Source organism: Rhinatrema bivittatum, chromosome 5 (assembly GCF_901001135.1).
Source record: "Rhinatrema bivittatum chromosome 5, aRhiBiv1.1, whole genome shotgun sequence".
NCBI lineage: Eukaryota > Metazoa > Chordata > Amphibia > Gymnophiona > Rhinatrematidae > Rhinatrema > Rhinatrema bivittatum.
The window spans coordinates 5,108,537-5,128,848 of NC_042619.1; the positions used below are offsets into that span (position 1 = coordinate 5,108,537).

General features: G+C 48.7%; 1 protein-coding gene across 2 annotated transcripts in view; it reads left to right on the forward strand.

Annotated features, from left to right (window-relative positions):
• FAM160A2 (family with sequence similarity 160 member A2) overlaps positions 1-20,312 on the forward strand; it is a 211,879-nt gene that overhangs the window by 35,589 nt on the left and 155,978 nt on the right. For both annotated transcript variants that reach the window (XM_029601916.1, XM_029601917.1), the window contains exon 2: positions 254-634. The gene's annotated coding sequence lies outside the window, so the exon portion shown is untranslated. The remainder of the gene's footprint in view (positions 1-253; positions 635-20,312) is intronic.

The window sequence follows — 20,312 nt, forward strand, 5'->3', positions numbered from 1 at the left end:
GTATCATCAGCAGTCAGGTCTCTGTCAGATTCAGTTCCTACTACATTAACCTTTGGAAGAACTAACTATCAGAAATGTTGGCATAATACTTGGTGAGACGAATCTGTTTATGAGGAGCCATCTTTCTGCTGTGGTTAAATCTTCCTTCTAAAAGTTGCATTTATTGAAACACATTAAACCATTACTTGAGGCCCAGGATCCTTGTTCTAAATACCTTAGATTACTGTAATTCTTTGTACTGTGGTCTTTTCAGATAGCCCTGAACTCTGCAGCCTGACGCCTTACGGAGACAAAACCTAAAGATCCTATTTCTCCGGTTCTCGCAACGCTGTGCTGCCTTCCACTGGCCTGGCGAGCTCAACACAAAATATTGACACCCATTTATGGGATCAATCACAAAGATTCATCCACGTGGCTACGTTCAAACCTTCCAGTATAATAAACCTTCAAGACAACTCCAATCAGCCAAGAAAATCCTCCTGGAAGAGCCAACAGTCAAGCTGGCCAGCAGCATAGGACGGTACCCGCGGCAGGCGACTACGATTACTGCCCACGCTAAGATCTTTTAAGGAAGATCTGAAGACCCGGTTTCTTTTCATCTGCCTTCAAGGCTCTGCTTCTTTCTCGTTTTACTGTAAGTTGTGTTTCCTATGCTCTTTTTTTTTTTTACTATAATTTTGCTTGCTCTTATTATTGCTGTGATCTGCCATAAACTAGTGAGGTAATGCTTGGAATTTAAAATTTTAATAAATGAAATGCAAGGTCCATGTCTTACATGTATACGTACAGCTCTCTAGAAATGTATTTATAGGCATTTGATATTCTGCCCCCTAACCTCCAGTGCCTTGGTTGAGGGTCACTTGCAATCACAAGGGAGTGAAGTTTACACGTTCAGTACATGGAGGTCTGTGACGTGCAGGAGCAGGTCCCTCTGGATATAATGGTAACTGGCAGCACCGCGTGGCAGAGCGCCGGGGCTGTGAAGCACAGGGGGAGTGTGAGGGGTGCAGGAGCAGGTCCCTCTGGATATAATGGTAACTGGCAGCACCGCGTGGCAGTGCCGGGGCTGTGAGGCACGGGGGGAGTGTGAGGGGTGCAGGAGCAGGTCCCTCTGGATATAATGGTAACTGGCAGCACCGCGTGGCAGTGCCGGGGCTGTGAGGCACGGGGGGAGTGTGAGGGGTGCAGGAGCAGGTCCCTCTGGATGTAATGGTAACTGGCAGCACCGCGTGGCAGTGCCGGGGCTGTGAGGCACAGGGGGAGTGTGAGGGGTGCAGGAGCAGGTCCCTCTGGATATAATGGTAACTGGCAGCACCGCGTGGCAGAGTGCCGGGGCTGTGAAGCACAGGGGGAGTGTGAGGGGTGCAGGAGCAGGTCCCTCTGGATATAATGGTAACTGGCAGCACCGCGTGGCAGAGCGCCGGGGCTGTGAAGCACGGGGGAGTGTGAGGGGTGCAGGAGCAGGTCCCTCTGGATATAATGGTAACTGGCAGCACCGCGTGGCAGGGCGCCGGGGCTGTGAAGCACGGGGGGAGTGTGAGGGGTGCAGGAGCAGGTCCCTCTGGATATAATGGTAACTGGCAGCACCGCGTGGCAGTGCCGGGGCTGTGAAGCACGGGGGGAGTGTGAGGGGTGCAGGAGCAGGTCCCTCTGGATATAATGGTAACTGGCAGCACCGCGTGGCAGAGCGCCGGGGCTGTGAAGCACGGGGGGAGTGTGAGGGGTGCAGGAGCAGGTCCCTCTGGATATAATGGTAACTGGCAGCACCGCGTGGCAGAGCGCCGGGGCTGTGAGGCACGGGGGGAGTGTGAGGGGTGCAGGAGCAGGTCCCTCTGGATATAATGGTAACTGGCAGCACCGCGTGGCAGAGCGCCGGGGCTGTGAGGCACGGGGGGGAGTGTGAGGGGTGCAGGAGCAGGTCCCTCTGGATATAATGGTAACTGGCAGCACCGCGTGGCAGAGCGCCGGGGCTGTGAGGCACGGGGGGAGTGTGAGGGGTGCAGGAGCAGGTCCCTCTGGATATAATGGTAACTGGCAGCACCGCGTGGCAGAGCGCCGGGGCTGTGAGGCACGGGGGGAGTGTGAGGGGTGCAGGAGCAGGTCCCTCTGGATATAATGGTAACTGGCAGCACCGCGTGGCAGAGCGCCGGGGCTGTGAGGCACGGGGGGAGTGTGAGGGGTGCAGGAGCAGGTCCCTCTGGATATAATGGTAACTGGCAGCACCGCGTGGCAGTGCCGGGGCTGTGAAGCACAGGGGGAGTGTGAGGGGTGCAGGAGCAGGTCCCTCTGGATATAATGGTAACTGGCAGCACCGCGTGGCAGTGCCGGGGCTGTGAAGCACAGGGTGAGTGTGAGGGGTGCAGGAGCAGGTCCCTCTGGATATAATGGTAACTGGCAGCACCGCGTGGCAGAGCGCCGGGGCTGTGAGGCACGGGGGGAGTGTGAGGGGTGCAGGAGCAGGTCCCTCTGGATATAATGGTAACTGGCAGCACCGCGTGGCAGTGCCGGGGCTGTGAAGCACAGGGGAGTGTGAGGGGTGCAGGAGCAGGTCCCTCTGGATATAAGGTAACTGGCAGCACCGCGTGGCAGAGTGCCGGGGCTGTGAGGCACAGGGGGAGTGTGAGGGCCGCAGGAGCAGTTCCCTCTGGATATAATGGTAACTGGCAGCACCGCGTGGCAGAGCGCCGGGGCTGTGAAGCACAGGGGGAGTGTGAGGGGTGCAGGAGCAGGTCCCTCTGGATATAATGGTAACTGGCAGCACCGCGTGGCAGTACCGGGGCTGTGAAGCACAGGGGGAGCGTGAGGGGTGCAGGAGCAGGTCCCTCTGGATATAATGGTAACTGGCAGCACCGCGTGGCAGAGCGCCGGGGCTGTGAGGCACAGGGGGAGGGGGAGTGTGAGGGGTGCAGGAGCAGGTCCCTCTGGATGTAATGGTAACTGGCAGCACCGCGTGGCAGTGCCGGGGCTGTGAAGCACAGGGGGAGTGTGAGGGGTGCAGGAGCAGGTCCCTCTGGATATAATGGTAACTGGCAGCACCGCGTGGCAGAGCGCCGGGGCTGTGAAGCACGGGGGGAGTGTGAGGGGTGCAGGAGCAGGTCCCTCTGGATATAATGGTAACTGGCAGCACCGCGTGGCAGGGCGCCGGGGCTGTGAAGCACGGGGGGAGTGTGAGGGGTGCAGGAGCAGGTCCCTCTGGATATAATGGTAACTGGCAGCACCGCGTGGCAGAGCGCCGGGGCTGTGAAGCACGGGGGGAGTGTGAGGGGTGCAGGAGCAGGTCCCTCTGGATATAATGGTAACTGGCAGCACCGCGTGGCAGAGCGCCGGGGCTGTGAAGCACGGGGGGAGTGTGTGGGGTGCAGGAGCAGGTCCCTCTGGATATAATGGTAACTGGCAGCACCGCGTGGCAGGGCGCCGGGGCTGTGAAGCACGGGGGGAGTGTGAGGGGTGCAGGAGCAGGTCCCTCTGGATATAATGGTAACTGGCAGCACCGCGTGGCAGGGCGCCGGGGCTGTGAAGCACGGGGGGGAGTGTGAGGGGTGCAGGAGCAGGTCCCTCTGGATATAATGGTAACTGGCAGCACCGCGTGGCAGGGCGCCGGGGCTGTGAAGCACGGGGGGAGTGTGAGGGGTGCAGGAGCAGGTCCCTCTGGATATAATGGTAACTGGCAGCACCGCGTGGCAGGGCGCCGGGGCTGTGAAGCACGGGGGGAGTGTGAGGGGTGCAGGAGCAGGTCCCTCTGGATATAATGGTAACTGGCAGCACCGCGTGGCAGTGCCGGGGCTGTGAAGCACGGGGGGAGTGTGAGGGGTGCAGGAGCAGGTCCCTCTGGATATAATGGTAACTGGCAGCACCGCGTGGCAGAGCGCCGGGGCTGTGAAGCACGGGGGGAGTGTGAGGGGTGCAGGAGCAGGTCCCTCTGGATATAATGGTAACTGGCAGCACCGCGTGGCAGAGCGCCGGGGCTGTGAGGCACGGGGGGAGTGTGAGGGGTGCAGGAGCAGGTCCCTCTGGATATAATGGTAACTGGCAGCACCGCGTGGCAGAGCGCCGGGGCTGTGAGGCACGGGGGGAGTGTGAGGGGTGCAGGAGCAGGTCCCTCTGGATATAATGGTAACTGGCAGCACCGCGTGGCAGTGCCGGGGCTGTGAAGCACAGGGGGAGTGTGAGGGGTGCAGGAGCAGGTCCCTCTGGATATAAGGTAACTGGCAGCACCGCGTGGCAGAGCGCCGGGGCTGTGAAGCACAGGGGGAGTGTGAGGGCCGCAGGAGCAGGTCCCTCTGGATATAATGGTAACTGGCAGCACCGCGTGGCAGAGTGCCGGGGCTGTGAAGCACAGGGGGAGTGTGAGGGGTGCAGGAGCAGGTCCCTCTGGATATAATGGTAACTGGCAGCACCGCGTGGCAGAGCGCCGGGGCTGTGAGGCACAGGGGGAGTGTGAGGGGTGCAGGAGCAGGTCCCTCTGGATATAATGGTAACTGGCAGCACCGCGTGGCAGTGCCGGGGCTGTGAAGCACAGGGGGAGTGTGAGGGGTGCAGGAGCAGGTCCCTCTGGATATAATGGTAACTGGCAGCACCGCGTGGCAGTGCCGGGGCTGTGAAGCACGGGGGGGAGTGTGAGGGGTGCAGGAGCAGGTCCCTCTGGATATAATGGTAACTGGCAGCACCGCGTGGCAGAGCGCCGGGGCTGTGAGGCACGGGGGGAGTGTGAGGGGTGCAGGAGCAGGTCCCTCTGGATATAATGGTAACTGGCAGCACCGCGTGGCAGAGCGCCGGGGCTGTGAGGCACGGGGGGAGTGTGAGGGGTGCAGGAGCAGGTCCCTCTGGATATAATGGTAACTGGCAGCACCGCGTGGCAGTGCCGGGGCTGTGAAGCACAGGGGGAGTGTGAGGGGTGCAGGAGCAGGTCCCTCTGGATATAAGGTAACTGGCAGCACCGCGTGGCAGAGCGCCGGGGCTGTGAAGCACAGGGGGAGTGTGAGGGCCGCAGGAGCAGGTCCCTCTGGATATAATGGTAACTGGCAGCACCGCGTGGCAGAGTGCCGGGGCTGTGAAGCACAGGGGGAGTGTGAGGGGTGCAGGAGCAGGTCCCTCTGGATATAATGGTAACTGGCAGCACCGCGTGGCAGAGCGCCGGGGCTGTGAGGCACAGGGGGAGTGTGAGGGGTGCAGGAGCAGGTCCCTCTGGATATAATGGTAACTGGCAGCACCGCGTGGCAGTGCCGGGGCTGTGAAGCACAGGGGGAGTGTGAGGGGTGCAGGAGCAGGTCCCTCTGGATATAATGGTAACTGGCAGCACCGCGTGGCAGTGCCGGGGCTGTGAGGCACAGGGGGAGTGTGAGGGGTGCAGGAGCAGGTCCCTCTGGATATAATGGTAACTGGCAGCACCGCGTGGCAGGGCGCCGGGGCTGTGAAGCACGGGGGGAGTGTGAGGGGTGCAGGAGCAGGTCCCTCTGGATATAATGGTAACTGGCAGCACCGCGTGGCAGAGCGCCGGGGCTGTGAAGCACGGGGGAGTGTGATGGGTGCAGGAGCAGGTCCCTCTGGATATAATGGTAACTGGCAGCACCGCGTGGCAGTGCCGGGGCTGTGAAGCACGGGGGGAGTGTGAGGGGTGCAGGAGCAGGTCCCTCTGGATATAATGGTAACTGGCAGCACCGCGTAGCAGAGCGCCGGGGCTGTGAGGCACGGGGGGAGTGTGAGGGGTGCAGGAGCAGGTCCCTCTGGATATAATGGTAACTGGCAGCACCGCGTGGCAGTGCCGGGGCTGTGAAGCACGGGGGGAGTGTGAGGGGTGCAGGAGCAGGTCCCTCTGGATATAATGGTAACTGGCAGCACCGCGTGGCAGGGCGCCGGGGCTGTGAAGCACGGGGGGAGTGTGAGGTGTGCAGGAGCAGGTCCCTCTGGATATAATGGTAACTGGCAGCACCGCCTGGCAGTGCCGGGGCTGTGAAGCACAGGGGGAGTGTGAGGGGTGCAGGAGCAGGTCCCTCTGGATATAATGGTAACTGGCAGCACCGCGTGGCAGTGCCGGGGCTGTGAAGCACAGGGGGAGTGTGAGGGGCGCAGGAACCTGCTCTGCGTCAGTACAATCTCAGGCACCCAGAAGGAGAAGGGTTGTTATATTACACAGGAAGCAAAACTGACATTTGTAACTGGGAGGAGCAGGACCAAAATGCCCTTATCTGAGTGGGAGACAGAACCCCTCCTAAGGAAAGGGCTGGGGTGGAAAACACAACTGATTAGCGGGAAAGGACTGTAAATGTAGCTCTGAAATGTTTGCACTGCTGGAAGTGCCCATGCGCATACAGAAACCAGAAAGTGAACGCGAGCAAGGCAGTGAGAGAGGAGAGAGAATCTATGAGGAAGGAGAGGAAGAGAGCAGAGGGGAGCCTGAGCAGTGGCGAGGAAGAGGAGGAAACTCCATCGCAGTCTCCACCTTGATGAGGAGACAGCAAGCTAGAAAGGGAAGGGTAAAACAGGTCAGAAGGGGTTTCTAAGCCAGGGCTGGCCCCAGGCTGGCGGGGCATTGGAGACCCATGCACACTGCTGACCAGCTCTGAGGACTGAGAGCACCAACCCACTCCCCACACAAGTGACCATCACTGCAGCTGCCCCTCCCCTTATCACTCTCTCTCTCTCAATAGTACCTCCCCTCCACCCAAACAACCTTCCTTTCATCCATCCCCAACAATCTCCTCTCTCACTCCCTCCCCCTCCCCAGCAATCTTCCTCTCTCACTCAATCCCTCCCCCAGCAATCTTCCTCTCTCACTCAATCCCTCCCCCAGCAATCTTATTCTCTCACTCAATCCCTCCCCCTCCCCCAGCAATCTCCTCTCTCACTCCCTCCCCCTCCCCAGGAATCTCCTCTCTCAATTCCTCCCCTCCCCAGCAATCTCCTCTCTCAATCCCTCCCCATCGCCAACAATCTCCTCTCTCACTCCCTCCCCCTCCCCAGCAATCTTCCTCTCTCAATACCTCCCACTCCCCAGCAATCTCTCTCAATCCTTCCCCCTCCCCCAGCAATCTCCTCTCTCAATCCCTCCCCTCCTCTTATCACTCTCCCTCTCAATAGTACCTCCCCCCACCCAAACAACCTTCCTTTAATCCATCCCCAACAATCTGCTCTCTCACTCCCTCCCCCTCCCCAGCAATCTTCCTCTCTCACTCCCTCCCCCTCCCCAGCAATCTTCCTCTCTCAATCCCTCCCCTCCCCAGCAATCTCCTCTCTCACTCCCTCCCCTCCCCAGCAATCTTCCTCTCTCAATCCCTCCCCCTCCCCAGCAATCTTCCTCTCTCAATTCCTCCCCTCCCCAGCAATCTCCTCTCTCAATCCCTCCCCCTCCCCAGCAATCTTCCTCTCTCAATCCCTCCCCATCCCCAGCAATCTTCCTCTCTCAATCCCTCCCCGTCCCCAGCAATCTCCTCTCTCAATCCCTCCCCTCCCCCAGCAATCTTCCTCTCTCAATCCCTCCCCTCCCCCAGCAATCTCCTCTCTCAATCCCTCCCCCTCCCCAGCAATCTCCTCTCTCAATCCCTCCCCCTCCCCAGCAATCTCCTCTCTCAATCCCTCCCTATCCCCAGCAATCTTCCTCTCTCATTCCCTCCCCATCATCAGCAATCTTCCTCTCTCAATCCCTCCCCCTCCCCATCCCCAGCAATCTTCCTCTCTCTCTTGCTATGTAACAGATCTTCTCTACTTGGTAATGCCAGCCAAATTCAGAGACTATTAGTATGTGTAAATAGGGTGGAGTTTAAGTTTCTTTTTTGTAGGGGTGATGCCCTTGTAAGAGCCAGGCATTTTGCTACGCAGGGCCTGATTGGGCCCTGTCCTCTTGGTCAGTCGCCTAACCCCTTCCCCCTCCCCCTCTGTGGATTGGGCTGGTAGGAGGAGGGGGAACAGTAGCACCTTGGGCTGCATTTGCCCCTTTTGCCCAGAGCTTGACTGTAGCTGGGCCTACATAGGGCACCATCCTGCGACGCAATCAAAGTGGCAGTCAAGCCCCAGGTGGCAAAGGAGAAGATCGTGGTCTGAACTCCTGCTCTTCTCCTCCTCTTTCTGCCTGCCAGGAAGCCATTCAGCCTCTGCTTTCCCAGTCCGTGAAGGTCGGATTTTGCAGCCCCGGCCGTGGAATTGTAGACCAGAGACTGCTTTAAAACCCTAGAGGAGAAATTGTGAGCAGGGGGATATGAAAGGGATATTCAATCACCTCAAATTATAAATGCAAAAGAAGAAAATCTTTTTCAGACTAAAGGAAAATGCTCTAGAATCAAGTCTGAGACCCCAAGGAGGTGGCAGACTCAGAACCCACATCAGAAAATATTTCTTTATGGAAAGGGTGGGGGATGCACTGAAGGGTCTCCCGGTGGAGGGAAAAGCAGAAACAGAATTCAAGGAAGCCTGGAATAAGTAGCAAAGAAGCGAAGGGACAGTGGGTGTGTCTGTCATTGTGCGAGGAAGTAGCTTGAGTGGACTAGATGGACCTTATGGCGCAGTAGAGGAGGACCAGAAGGCTCATCTGCATACTACTCCCAGCAACCGCCGGGAGAGGAGTCCAGAGGTCACCACAAGTGATCCAGGGATTGACGTCCACAGCCCCAGCTTCCAGAGGCCCCGCACCCTTTGCAGTAGAGGAGGTCCGGAAGCTTGTGCGCCTAACGGCGCACAAATCTCAAACCCTTCAATTAACTGAATGAAGATTAACGGTGGTTAAATATAGTTTTCGGAAATCTTTGGTGAAAGGTGAAATAGAGGGATATGTTCTTTAGGGTATGTGTGTCTGAGGTAATAAGCAAGCCAGAGATAGTTAATTCTAGTGTCTGTCTTTCCCACCCACCCAGCCCTTGATTTTTAGGCATGAGACACTTTCTCATTAAAAATCAATCAGGGTCTTAACTAAAGCATACCATTGACCCAGCCCTTATTGAAAGTTTAATCATCCCCTTGTAGGACACTAGCTGATTAATTAGTAAATTCACCTCTAAATTTAAAGTACTCTCATTCCAACTCCCTTAGTAACCTAAACTTAACTAGGAACTCAATAAAACTAAGATGAAGGCAGCAGTCCAGCAGCAAGAGGGGGGCTTTCCAGTCTTTTGCATTGAGTGTCACATGTATGATTTTTTTTACCCACTGGTGAGAGATTGTATGTGTGCACTCAGTGCAAAGAGCTCCTGGCTCTCAGGGAACGAGTCCGATCTCTGGAGGCTAGAGTAGCAGACTTGGAGGAGCTGAGGCAGACAGAGAGGTACATTGATGAGACCTTCAGGGACATAGTAGCCAAGTCCCAAATCCAGTCTGGCAGCCCCAGTCCTGCCTTGGATCAGAAAGGTCTCCCAGTAGGAGAACATCACCCTGGTGTAGCAGGAAGGGATCCTGTAGTAAGGACCTGCTTTCCAGGTGATGCATTGTCCTCTTGCACTGAGGACAAGTCTCCCAGGGCTACTGCCTAGGAGGGAAGGGTTAGGCCAGACATCATAGTTGGTGATTCAATTATTAAAAATGTAGATAGCAGGGTGGCTGGTAGATATGAGGACCGCCTGGTAACTTGCCTGCCTGTGTGAAGGTGGCAGACCTCACGCGTCAACTAGATAGGATTATAGACAGTGCTGGGGAGGTGCCGGCTGTTGTGGTACATGTGGGCACCAACGACATAGGAAAATGTGGGAGAGATTTTCTGGAAGCCAAATTTAGGATTTTACGTAGGAAGCTGAAATCCAGAACTCCCAGGGTGGCTTTCTCTGAATTGCTCCCTGTTCCACGTGCAGGTCCCCAGAGGCAGGCAGAGCTCCAGAGTTTCAATGCGTGGATGAGACGATGGTGCAAGGAAGAGGGATTCAGTTTTGTAAGGAACTGGGGAAAATTTTAGGGAAGAGGGAGACTTTTCCGAAAGGATGGGCTCCACCTTAACCAGGGTGGAACCAAGCTGCTGGCACTAATTTCAAAAAGGAGATAGAGCAGATTTTAAACTAGAACAAGGGGGAAAGCTGACAGTCACTCAGCAGTGCATGGTTCGGAGAAATGTATCCTTGAAGGATACTAATGAAACAGGAGAGTTAGGGCATCCCAACAGAGAGGTTCCAATAAAAGCAAACGAGTCCATGTGCCTATTTGTAAAAAATCACCAAAGCTAATGATTTCCGAATTATCCCTAACAACTGAAAAGCAGGTTGTTAATACAAACAAAAAACACACTTTGAAATGTCTGCATGCCAATGCCAGAAGTCTAAGAAGTAAGATGGGAGAGTTAGAGTGTATAGCAGCAAATGGTGAGATTGACATAATTGGCATCACAGAGACCTGGTGGAAGGAGGATAACCAGTGGGACAGTGCTATATCAGGGTACAAATTATATCGCAATGATAGGGAGGATCAACTTGGTGGGGGTGTGGCACTTTATGTCCGGGAGGGTATAGAGTCCAACAGGATAAAGATCACACAAGAGATTAAATGCTCAGTAGAATCTATATGGGTAGAAATCCCATGTGTGTTGGGTAAGAGTATAGTGATAGGAGTATACTACCGTCCACCTGGACAAAATGGTCAGACAGATGATGAAATGCTAAGAGAAATCACGGAAGCTAACCAATTTGGCAGTGCAATAATAATGGAAGATTTGAATTACCTCAATATTGACTGGGTAAATGTAACATCAGGGCTTGCTAGAGACATAAAGTCCCTGGATGTGATAAATGACTGCTTCATGGAGCAATTGGTTCAGGAACCAACAAGAGAGGGAGCTATTTTAGATTTAATTCTTAGTGGAACACATGATTTGGTGAGAGAAGGTAACGGTGGTGGGGCCACTTGGCAACAGTGATCATAATATGATCAAATTTAAACTAATAACTGGAAGGGGGACAATAAGTAAATCTGCAGCTCTAACACTAAACTTTCAAAAGGGAAACTTTGATAAAATGAGGAAAATAGTTAGAAAAAAACTGAAAGGTGCAGCTGCAAAGGTTAAAAGTGTTCAACAGGCTTGGACATTGTTTAAAAATACAATCCTAGAGGCGCAGTCCAGATGTATTCCACGCATTAAGAAAGATGGAAGGAAGGCAAAACGATTACCGTCACGGTTAAAAGGTGAGGTGAAAGAGGCTATTTTAGGTAAAAAAAAAAAAAAAAATCCTTCAAAATTTGGAAGAAGGATCCATCTGAAGAAAATAGGGTAAAACATAAGCATTGTCGAGTTAAGTGTAAAACATTGATAAGAAAGGCGAAGAGAGAATTTGAAATGAAGTTGGCCATGGAGGGAAAAACTCATAATAAAATCTTTTTAGAATATATCTGAAGCAAGAAACCTGTGAGGGAGTCGGTTGGACCATTAGATGACCGAGGGGTTAAAGGGGCTCTTAGGGAAGATAAGGACATTGCAGAAAGACTAAATTAATTCTTTGCCTCCGTGTTTACTAATGAGGATGTTGGGGAGATACCAGTTCCGGAGATGGCTTTCAGGAGTGATGAGTCAGACGAACTGAACGAAATCACTGTGAACCTGGAAGATGTAGTAGGTCAGATTGACAAACTAAAGAGTAGCAAATCGCCTGGACAGGATGGTATGCATCCTAGGGTACTGAAGGAACTCAAAAATGAAATTTCTGATCTATTAGTTAAAATTGTAACCTATCATTAAAATCATCCATTGTACCTGAAGACTGGAGGGTGGCCAATGTAACCCCAATATTTAAAAAGGGCTCCAGGGGCGATCCAGGTAACTATAGACCAGTGAACCTGACTTCAGTGCCGGGAAAAATAGTGGAAACTATTCTCAAGATCAAAATCATAGAGCATATAGAAAGACATGGTTTAATGGAACACAGTCAACATGGCTTTACCCAAGGGAAGTCTTGCCTAACAAATCTTCATTTTTTTGAAGGGGTTAATAAACATGTGAATAAAGGTGAACAGGTAAATGTAGTGTATTTGGATTTTCAGAAGGCATTTGACACAGTCCCTCATGAGAGGCTTCTAAGAAAACTAAAAAGTCATGGGATAGGAGGCGATGTCCTTTCGTGGATTACAAAACTGGTTAAAAGACAGGAAACAGAGAGTAGGATTAAATGGTCAATTTTCTTAGTGGAAAAGGGTAAACAGTGGAGTGCTTCAGGGATCTGTACTTGGACCAGTGCTTTTCAATATATATATAAATGATCTGAAAGGAATACGACGAGTGAGGTTATCAAATTTGCGGATGATACAAAATTATTCAGAGCAGTTAAATCAGAAGCGGATTGTGATACATTACAGGAGGACCTTGCAAGACTGGAAGATTGGGCATCCAAATGGCAGAAAAATGTAATGTAGATAAGTGCAAGGTGTTGCATATAGGGAAAAATAACCCATACTATAGTTACACAATGTTAGGTTCCATATTAGGAGCTACCACCCAGGAAAAAGATCTAGGCATCATAGTGGATAATACTTTAAAATCGTCGGTTCAGTGTGCTGCGGCAGTCAAAAAAGCAAACAGAATGTTGGGAATTATTAGGAAGGGAATGGTAAATAAAACGGAAAATATCATAATGCCTCTGTATCGCTCCGTGGTGAGACCGCACCTTGAATTCTGTGTACAATTCTGGTCGTCGCATCTCAAAAAAGATATAATTGCGATGGAGAAGGTACAGAGAAGGGCAACCAAAATGATAAAGGGGATGGAACAGCTCCCCTATGAGGAAAGACTAAAGAGGTTAGGGCTATTCAGCTTGGAGAAGAGACGGCTGAGGGGGGATATGTTAGAGGTGTTTAAAATCATGAGAGGTCTAGAACGAGTAGATGTGACTCGGTTATTTACACTTTCTAATAATAGAAGGACTAGGGGGCACTCCATGAAGTTAGCATGGGGCACATTTAAGACTAATCGGAGAAAATTCTTTTTTACTCAACGCACAATTAAACTCTGGAATTTGTTGCCAGAGGATGTGGTTAGTGCAGTTAGTGTAGCTGTGTTTAAAAAAGGTTTGGATAAGTTCTTGGAGGAGAAGTCCATTACCTGCTATTAATTAATAAGGAATAGTAGCTTGGGATCTTCTTAGTTTTTGGGTACTTGCCAGGTTCTTATGGCCTGGTTTGGCGTCTGTTGGAAACAGGATGCTGGGCTTGATGGACCCTTGGTCTGACCCAGCAAGGCATGTTCTTATGTTCTTATGATCCTTACCTGGTGTTTTGTTGTTTGTTTCTGGTTATTACACGGTTGGAATACCTCCATTTACTGCTGACCCTGTCTGTAAAGTCTCTCTGCCTAGGATGGAGAGACCTCGGGCGTCACATTGCCACATGTAAAGCATGAATTATAGCACTGGATAACTGAGGAGCCCCGTGCAGGCATCGCACAGCGACTTGTAAAGCTGGAGTGCGGCACAGGCAGCTGAAAGGTTCACTTCCTATTCAGTTCTGTTTTACTTTTATAATGCATTCATTCCCCCACCCCCAAAAAAAGGACCCAAGCAGTTTACATCATAAACAGAATAATATACATCAAGACAGCATAATAAACAAATAGAAATCCCTAATGCAACCAACTACATGCCTTACTCTCACTGGGGAAGTGAAAGACAATATCACATAAGAAAAGGAGAAACCGCAGGCAGCTAAGGAAAGAACACACAACAAATACAGCAGCGCAGGATAGAGAAACTGAGCGGGGAAGCCCGCGTCCTCGCTGACTGCATGACGCCTGTGCTTACCTTCACAGAGCCTTGAAAGAGCAAACCGTATCTTCCTGCTCGTTCTGATCTTCAGTGGCTTTTGGCAGTTCCCGGCCGAAAGATTCGTCTCAGCCAGGAAATACGAGGGAGAGCTCCGGTACTGTACAGTTCTCTGGATCCTGGGCTTGGGATGCACGAAGATTGCACATTGTTTCCTGAAGATATGGAGGTCAATATTCATTCAGTGCTATTTAGCCGGATAAGCGGGATTTATCTGCTGAATATGCGCCCGTATTCAGTGGCTGCCACTTAGCCTTATCAGTCCCGTATGCGGCTAAAATGTCCGCGCATAAAGAGGCGATACTAGGCGGATCGGGAGCGGAGTGAGTTGGATGTGTAATTACCGATATTTGGAGTTAGCCGTATAAGTTTAGATGCAGCATAAGGCAAGTGTAAACTTAGCCGGGTAAACGTACACATATACGTGGATATTCATTGGCTTTGCCCTGCCGCTGATTATACATCGTAACTTACCCGACCAGCGCTGAATATTGCTCTAGTATGTTTAGGCAAGTGAATGCAATGAAACAGCCGGTCTACAAGGGTCATTCCTCTACTGTGTTTTGGGAGGAAAAGGTTTTCTTCTATTTAATATTTGTATTATTATTGTATGTTGTCATAGTTTATGAAATGTTTCCTTGTAAACCACACTGCTCAGTTTCATTGGATGTAGCAGAAAATAATTGCAATCAAATAAATACAGGTAAAATCCTTCCCACAATCTTGTAATCTCAGATGGGAGAGGTACAATACACTAAATACATGCAGTTAAAACCTGCTGATGTCCCGCAATGGTCATAGCCGCAACATTTAATTACATTTCTGCCCCCTTATATGATCGGGGAAGGAGATTTTTTTAGAAGGAGCGGTGTCTCTGTTAGCAGCTGTAATTTTATTTGAAACCAGTCCAAAAATAAAATTCGTTAGGCCTAAAGCAAAGGAGAAGTCGGGTGAAGTCGGAGAGCTAAGAAACGGGGAAGCTGAGGTTTTCGGCACTCCACCTTTGAGAAGGCGCTGCAGATGCTGAAGGTGGGCTGCAGGGTGGTGCCTGCTTCACCGCTTACTGTACTTGCAGGAATGCAAACTGATCCCTTCCTCCAGGACACTTCATTGGGAGAGTTGGCACTGAGCTTCCTGCTTCTGCCGCACCCAGCAGCAAGTCCTGACATGCAATTGCTTAAAGGTTGTACTGATTTCTCTGCCCATAACCAGCAGGCGAGACCTCTCTTGTCATGAACAAGTGCTGAGCAAAGCTTTATACTCAGAACATGATTAGAACCTAATCTAAACCCTGATAACCCCATTGAATAAATAACTCAGACATAAATGATATATGAGACACTGGCAATTTCATTTCTTAAGATCCTGAACTAAACTTTTCCTTAATCATTCTCTCCATCGCCCTTGAGAAATTTTGGTCTGCTTTTCTGAATACTGAACTATTTTAACTCTGACATTGGAGGACTTCCGTGCATGAACAGTTTCCTTCATGTCCAGCTACAACATTTCAGTAGAGTTTAGGTCATGACTGACCTAATGTCGTAGTCTTCAGCCATTCTATGATTAAATGTACTTGAATGTTTAGGGTCGTTGCCAGCTTGAGTTCATGAAGAGATGGCCTAATAATCTTCTCTAGAATTTTCTGATAAGAATTTATGGTTCCACCAGTCATGGGGAGTCATCCAAGACCCCCACCTCTGCCTCCATGCTTGCCAGTGGGGATGAGGTTCTTAATTTGAAAAGTGATATTGGTTGTTGTGTCTGAAAAGTTAAATTTTTGAGCTTTCTGTCCAGAGAACATTATTCCAGAAGTCTTGTGGGTCGTGCAGATGCTCTTTGGCAAACCTGAGTCAGGGAGTAGTGTTCTTTTCAATAAAGATGGTTTCTTCCTAGCTATCCCATGAACACAATTCCCATTCAGTTATTTCCTGATGGTTGATTCATGAACCCTCGCGTCAGCTGCAGCAAGAGAGGTCTGAAGATCTTGACATAAGATTTGCCATACTGGGTCAGACCAAGGGGCCATGAAGCCCAGGATCCTGAAAGAGTAAACAACTAAACGTTTTGTCATTCACTCCATTCATTATTTTATAGACCTCTGTCATATCCTCCCTCAGCCGTCTCTTCTCCAAGCTGAAGAATCCTAACCTCTTTAGCCTTTCTTCATAGGGGAATTGTTCCATCCCCTTTATCATCTTGGTACCCTTCTCTGTACCTTTTCTGATTCTGCTCTATCTTTCTTGAGATGTGGTGACCAGAACTGCACACAATACTCAAGATGGGGTTGCACCATGGAGCGATACAGAGGCATTATGATATTCTCTGTTTTATTCTCCTTTCCTTTCCTAATAATCCCCAGCATTCTGTTTGTGTATGATATATGAACACAAGATGAGGATGCACCATGGAGTGATACAGAGACATTATGATATTCTCTGTTTTATTCTCCATTCCTTTCCTAATAATCCCCAGCATTCTGTTTGTGTATGATATATGAACACAAGATGAGGATGCACCATGGAGCGATACAGAGGCATTATGATATTCTCTGTTTTATTCTCCTTTCCTTTCCTAATAATCCCCAGCATTCTGTTTGTGTATGATATAGGAACACAAGATGAGGACGCACCATGGAGTGATACAGAGACATTATGATATTCTCTGTTTTATTCTCCATTCCTTTCCTAATAATCCCCAGCATTCTGTTTGTGTATGATATATGAGCACAAGATGAGGATGCACCATGGAGTGATACAGAGACATTATGATATTCTCTGTTTTATTCTCCATTCCTTTCCTAATAATCCCCAGCATTCTGTTTGTGTATGATATATGAGCACAAGATGAGGATGCACCATGGAGTGATACAGAGACATTATGATATTCTCTGTTTTATTCTCCATTCCTTTCCTAATAATCCCCAGCATTCTGTTTGTGTATGATATATGAACACAAGATGAGGATGCACCATGGAGTGATACAGAGGCATTAGGATATTCTCTGTTTTATTCTCCATTCCTTTCCTAATAATCCCCAGCATTCTGTTTGTGTATGATATATGAACACAAGATGAGGATGCACCATGGAGTGATACAGAGACATTATGATATTCTCTATTTTATTCTCCATTCCTTTCCTAATAATCCCCAGCATTCTGTTTGTGTATGATATATGAACACAAGATGAGGATGCACCATGGAGTGATACAGAGACATTATGATATTCTCTGTTTTATTCTCCATTCCTTTCCTAATAATCCCCAGCATTCTGTTTGTGTATGATATATGAACACAGGATGAGGATGCTCCATGGAGTGATACAGAGACATTATGATATTCTCTGTTTTATTCTCCATTCCTTTCCTAATAATCCCCAGCATTCTGTTTGTGTATGATATATGAACACAAGATGAGGTCACACCATGGAGTGATACAGAGACATTATGATATTCTCTGTTTTATTCTCCATTCCTTTCCTAATAATCCCTAGTGTTCTCTTTGCTTTCTTGGCTGCTGCTGCACGCTGAGCAGAAGATTACAACATATTATCAATGATGACACCTCAATCCTTTTCCTGAGTGCTGACTCCTAATGTGGAACCTCGCATTGTGTAGCTATAATTTGGGTTACTCTTCCTTAAGTGATTAACTTTCCACATGTCCACATTAAATTTCATTTGCTATTTGCATGCCCAGTCTCCCAATTAACAACTTTGAATAATTTTGTATCATTGGCAAATTTGATCATCTCACTACTTGTTCCCATTTCCAGGTCATTTATAAATATATTAAAAAGCACTGGTCCCAGAACAGATCCCTGGGGCACTCCACTGTTCACCTTTTTCCATTGAGAAAATGTTCTATTTAGCCCTACTCTCTGATTTCTATTGTTTAGCCAAATGGCAATCCACATTAGGATACCTCCCCCTATCTGATGACATTTTAATTTCCTAAGAAGTCTCTCATGAGGGACTTTGTCAAATGCTTTCTGGAAATTCAGGTACCCTAAATCAGTTGGCTCATCTTTAAGAACATAAGAACATAAGAAAATGCCATACTGGGTCAGACCAAGGGTCCATCAAGCCCAGCATCCTGTTTCCAACAGTGGCCAATCCAGGCCATAAGAACCTGGCAAGTACCCAAAAACTAAGTCTATTCCATGTAACCATTGCTAATGGCAGTGGCTATTCTCTAAGTGAACTTAACAGCAGGTAATGGACTTCTCCTCCAAGAACTTATCCAATCCTTTTTTAAACACAGCTATACTAACTGCATTAACCACATCCTCTGGCAACAAATTCCAGAGTTTAATTGTGCGTTGAGTAAAAAAGAACTTTCTCCGATTAGTTTTAAATGTGCCCCATGCTAACTTCATGGAGTGTCCCCTAGTCCTTCTATTATCCGAAAGAGTAAATAACCGATTCACATCTACCCGTTCTAGACCTCTCATGATTTTAAACACCTCTATCATATCCCCCCTCAGTCGTCTCTTCTCCAAGCTGAAAAGTCCTAACCTCTTTAGTCTTTCCTCATAGGGGAGTTGATCCATTCCCCTTATCATTTTGGTAGCCCTTCTCTGTACCTTCTCCATCGCAATTATATCTTTTTTGAGATGCAGCGACCAGAATTGTACATGGTCTCACCATGGAGCGATACAGAGGCATTATGACATTTTCAGTTTTATTCACCATTCCCTTCCTAATAATTCCCAACATTCTGTTTGCTTTTTTGACTGCCGCAGCACACTGAACCGACGATTTCAATGTGTTATCCACTATGATGCCTAGATCTCTTTCTTGGGTTGTAGCACCCAACACACCCAACATTGTGTAATTAATAGCATGGGTTATTTTTCCCTATATGCATCACCTTGCACTTATCCACATTAAATTTCATCTGCCATTTGGATGCTCAATTTTCCAGTCTCACAAGGTCTTCCTGCAATTTATCACAATCTGCTTGTGATTTAACTACTCTGAACAATTTTGTGTCATCTGCAAATTTGATTATCTCACTCGTCGTATTTCTTTCCAGATCATTTATAAATATATTGAACAGTAAGGGTCCCAATACAGATCCCTGAGGCACTCCACTGTCCACTCCCTTCCACTGAGAAAATTGACCATTTAATCCTACTCTCTGTTTCCTGTCTTTTAGCCAGTTTGCAATCCACGAAAGGACATCGCCACCTATCCCATGACTTTTTACTTTTCCTAGAAGCCTCTCATGAGGAACTTTGTCAAACGCCTTCTGAAAATCCAAGTATACTATATCTACCGGTTCACCTTTATCCACATGTTTATTAACTCCTTCAAAAAAGTGAAGCAGATTTGTGAGGCAAGACTTGCCCTGGCTTACCCACATATTTATTTATGCCCTCAAATAAATATGGCAAATTGGCTAGGCAAGACTTCCCCTGGCTAAATCCATGTTGGCTTTGCTCCATTAAACTATGGCAATATATGTTCTTTATGATAGGTTTTACCATTTTGCCTGGCACGGATTGCAGACTGTAGTTTCTTGGATCACACCTTGATCCCTTTTTAAAAATTGGCGTTGAATTGCCAACCCTCCTGTCTTCAGGTACCATGGACTATGCTAATGATAGTTTACAAATTTCCAATAGCAGGTCTGCAATTTCATTTCTCTGTTTTTTCAGCATCTGGTCCAGGTGATTTGCTACTCTTTAGTTTGTCAATTTGCCCTAGTACATCTTTGAGATTCACTGAGATTTGTTTAATGTCCTCTAAATCATCACCTTTGAATATCATTTCTGGCATGGGTATATCTTTTGCATCTTCCTCGGTGAATATCGAAGCAAAGAATTCATTTAGTCTCTCTGCTATGGCTTTATCATCCCTAAATTCCCCTTTTATTCCTTGATCATCTAATGGTCCAAGTGACTCCCTCGCAGGCTTTTTACCTCGAATGTACCTAAAAAAGTTTTTATTATGAGTTTTTGCTTCCACGCCAAGCTTCTTTTCAAATTCTCTCTTTGCCTTCCTTATCAAAGCTTTATTTATTTATTTGCCATTTTTTTATATACCGACAACCGTTTGCACATTGTGTCAGTTTACAGAGAACATAGGTAGCATCACTGGGAAAAACATGTGATGCATTTACAAGGAACAGAGAAAACAATGGAACATAGAACTGCCTGAAACATTTTGAGAACCAAAAACTGAGGAACATTAGGAATATAAGGTCAAACATTTTAGGGTACAATGATGGCTAGCTAATTTTAGCAAAGAAGGAGACTAGGCAAAGGAGAACTTGAGGGGGATAAGGGGCGAAGCTAGAGGTGAAGAAGGGGCAAATAAGGGGGTAGGTCGAGAAACAGGAATGGGAGAGGGGAAAAATCTACTTAGCAGAGGATATAGTTATAAGAAAATTGGAGACATCCAGGTATTTACATTATATACATTAATCAGCAGTGGCAATTCACATTACGATTTTCAACATTATTCTTATTAGCAGGGAGTAATCGAGGGAAAGGCCTGTAGGAACAGCTTTGCATCTGACTTGCCAGTATTTATGCTGTTTCCTTTTTTCTTCATTTGGATCCTTTTTCCTTTTTTTTTTTTTTTAGCTATTATAGCCTCGCT